Here is a 4,178-nt window from a genome sequence, read left to right as displayed (position 1 = left end):
GAAAAGCAGCCTCTGTCCTTATTCAATGCCCTCGGTTTTGCTCCCCTGAAGATGGCAAACAGATTTTTGTGTGAAGTCAGTGGAAATTAAACACAATACAGGATGCTTAGCATGGAACTTCTTAATAAACCATCCAAATGGTTACATGTTTGCCTACCATACTCAGACAAAAGAAGAACACTAATTTCTTGAAATTAAATTTTTTCTGGTTATATTTGAAGCCTCCCCCCACCCCCGTGTTAACTCAGGGCATAGGCTTTTGCTCTTTCCTTTTGCTGCTGCCCAGCTCCAGGATATGGCCATGGCCATGGGTTTTGGAGACCTCAAGAGCTACTTGGGCCTCCAGGTGCTCAATGATTTCCTGACGGACAAAAGTTACATGGAGGAGTATATGCCATCGCAAGCAGATGTTGCAGTATTTGAAGCAGTCTCGGGCCCACCCCTTACTGACTTGTGTCATGCCCTACATTAGTATAATCATATCAAATCCTATGAGAAGGAAAAAGGGCAGCCTGCTAGGAGTGTAAAAACTTTGGACAAGTATGGCCCTGCCAATGTGGAAGATCCCACTGGAAGTGGAGCTGTGGAAAGTAAGGATGATGATGACATTGACCTCTTTAGGTCTGAGGAGGAGGAGGAAAGTGAGGAAGCAAAGAAGCTAAGGAAAGAATGTCTTGCACAGTATGAGTCAAAGAAAGCCAAAAAACCTACCCTGGCTGCCAAGTCTTCCATCTTACTAAATGTGAAGCCCTGGGATGATGAGACAGATATGGCAAAATTAGAGGAGTGTGTCCACAAAGCCTTCAAGTAGACGGCTTGGTCTGGAGGTCCTCTAAACTGGTGTCAGTGAGATATAGAACTAAGAAACTTCAAATGCAATGTGTAGTGGAAGATCATAAAGTAGGAACAGGCATGCTGGAAGCATGTCTTTGAGGACATGCTTGAGGAGAAGCGTTGCCTTTGAGGACTACGAACAGTCCATGACTTGGCTGCTTTTAACAAGATCTAAAATTTTCCTGCCCATGTAATTGTAACCCCTCTGTACAGTATGTTTTCAAATAAAATAAAAAAAAAAAAAAAAGAAATGTACTCATTATCTTGCCCATGTAATTGTAACCCCTCTCTACAGTATTTTCACAATTAAAAAAAAAAAGAAATGTACTTATTACCTTGCTCTTGTAATTGTAACCCCTTTGTACAGTATTTTCACAATAAAAAACTTATATAAAAAAGAAAAAAAAAAATAACAAGATCTAAAATCGTCCAGATCATTGCATTGAAATAAAAGTTTGAAAGATTTAAAAAATAAAGATATTTGAAAAATATGTCCGTTTTTACCCATTTTATCATATTAATTTTGGTTCTTCCCTAGGAATTGATATTGGTAAGTGAATGGGAACTTTTTATTATTTTAAATATGTTATAGTCAAGATATATCAGGAAAACTGTCACCTGCCCAAAGTTGCAAAGGTAACCAGCTTCTTTAGATGACACATAATAGATTTTAATATGTACCAGTCCAATTTCCTTTCTTCATATTACCACTCTGCCTCATTTTCTTCCCATAGACCTTGGAGAGAAGAATGTATCTGCTTGCTAGTGCTGTATCTTATCAGAGTTGTCCCTAACATAAACTTGTGATGACATGAGATTTCATTTTCCCCAGGCCGCATCCTCTGAACTCTTATGGACCAGACTCTCTCCCTGTATCCATCCTAGGTTAGCAAACTCCAATCTCAATTGTGTCATTAAGTCCTTCTTGAGCCATTCATTATTCCTTGGTTGTTAGAACATGATTGAAGCTATGGATTAGGAGGAAAGTTGCCATGTGTCTCTCTGTTTGGAAAAGCTGAAGAAAATACTGGGGGAAAAACATTAAGAATAAAAGCAGCAGTAAGATATTGCTGAGTAGGCTATAAATGCCAATAAAAAGAGAAAAACTTTATTATATCTGTATTTTTCTTATATTATATCTATATTTGCCAAGACATGATATCATAGATACAGTTGAAATCAACAGAGAAGAAAAGTTGGAAAAACTTTTTAACTAGTAAATAATGACCAGATAGCATGAGACTAAGACAAATATCAAACCAGATCTTGGCACATCAGTACCTTAATCCACAGTACAGACTGTAAGTTGCCCATTCTGAAGACTGGTGGGGGGGGAGGGGGGGCAGGATTCCAGAGCACAGCATTGGTGTGAGTGCTCACACTGGATAATCAACAGAGCAGGCAACAGGAAGCTCATTCACAGGCATCACCAACAAAATCTATAAGAGCAGAGGATTATGCTGCATAATAACCAAGAAAAAAGGCTTACAGACCATGTATAAAGCTTACTCTGTGAGATGTTAGGAGCCCTGGAGCTTTCAGAAGAACAGGGGCAGACAAACACTGATACTGATATGCTCTCCCTGAAGCACTAGGCCTGAGGAAATATAAGCTACTTTCTCATCTCTTAATTATTGTTAAAGGTAGAATCCTAACCAATGTATTAAACTTCTATAACTCTGTCATTCAAGCAATTTCTTGTTTCTTATTTCCATTCCACTAATGGCTGATCAATCACAAAGTTAACATTTATGGAACTGATAACTAGTAAATATATTTGATACCACTTTACTGATACTTAGAAATTAAAGCTAATAGATGATGATAAATAATTACAATAAATATTAATTATTAAGGATTATTCATTAAACTATATACATATATAGAGAATATATGTATATATGTATAAATATATGTGTGTGTATATATATATATATATATATATATTCTTTTGTCTGTGTATATGCTAGTCCTAGGGCACAAACTCAGGGCTTAGGAGCTGTCACTTCACTTTTGTGCTCAAGGCTAGCACTCTACTACTTGAGCCAAAGCTCCATTCCTTTTTGGTGGTTAATTTGAGCTAAGGGTCTCATGGATGTTCCTGCCTGAACTGCCTTTGAACTGTGATCTTCAGATCTCAACCTCCTGAGTAACTAGTATTCAGGCATGAGCCATCAGTGCTCCACTATGTGTATGTGTGTGTGTGTGTGTGTGTGTATATATATATATATATATATACACATTATATATGTATATATACATATATATGCATGTGTATATATGCATATACATTTGTATATATATACATTTGTATATAGAGATATATGTACATATAACTTCTTAATAACATATTTATTATTAATTGTCTATTTCTCAGATGTGTATGACTGTGTATGATTACTTTATATGGAAGATCCTATTTGGAAAGATAAGTTGAGAAATGAGAAATATGTTTATTTACTGCTTCAGGAAATTTCTGAAAACTCATTTGTCTTGGCAAAACTTTGCTCATCTGGGCAAAATTCTTTTTCATAATGATAAGAATTGTTCACTAGAGCAAAGATCTTAGTGCACAAAATTTATCAATAAGCCATGACTCAAGTTCCTTATCTCATCCTATCTACCAATACTAAATTTATCTATCTACCTGAAGCAAATTTCAATCCCAATCAGATCTCTGTCTAGGAAAATGCCACCAAAAATTCTCTGAGCATACAACTCTGAAAAATCATAATAAATGTTATCTCCTGAAAGCACCTTTCTGAAAAATGAAGACTCCTTTACTGGTATACAAAATGACTAACAGACCTAGTGTTGCTTGGTTAGAATGGTTGACTAGGCACTGGGAAGTCAGCAGCTTAGAACCATGCACGTGTCATTGACCTGGCAGGTGAGACCCACCAGCACCTCTCCAAAACAACTTGACTCAAACAGCACACTCTTCTCCAACCTCTGAGCTCCCTGCTCAGTGTGTTAGGTCTGTGACTCTCTTTTCCTTCCTTTTTTATTTTCTTTTCTCTTTTCTTTACTTCTCTTTTTGTGTTTTCTTTTCTGTTCTTTTGGGGTTGGGCGGCATAGAATGGGGCTTGAACTCAGGCCCTGGCCATTGTTCCTGAATTTTTGTGCTCTACCACTGGAGTGGTACAGCTCCACTTCTGGATTTTTGGTGCATAGTTGGAGTTAAGAATCTTATAGACTTTGAACCATGATCCTCAGATCTCAGCCTCCTAACTAGCTAAGAGTCAGCCATGAACCTCTAGCACCAGCTCCCTTTTGTCTCTTCTTTTTCCTTTCTTTTTTCCCTCTTATTTCCTTCCTTTTTTAGCATCCTAATTCAGAGTTTA

At 37.1% G+C, this 4,178-nt stretch overlaps 1 pseudogene; it reads left to right on the top strand.

Moving 5' to 3' along the window:
* The first annotated feature begins 307 nt into the window (after positions 1–307).
* Positions 308–1,009, top strand: LOC122107288 (annotated as a pseudogene).
* The last annotated feature ends 3,169 nt before the right edge of the window (positions 1,010–4,178 follow it).

This window comes from Dipodomys spectabilis, unplaced genomic scaffold (assembly GCF_019054845.1).
Source record: "Dipodomys spectabilis isolate Male_0828 unplaced genomic scaffold, ASM1905484v1 ptg000050l, whole genome shotgun sequence".
In the NCBI taxonomy this organism is placed as follows: domain Eukaryota; kingdom Metazoa; phylum Chordata; class Mammalia; order Rodentia; family Heteromyidae; genus Dipodomys; species Dipodomys spectabilis.
This window is presented reverse-complemented; position numbering and strand designations above follow the sequence as displayed.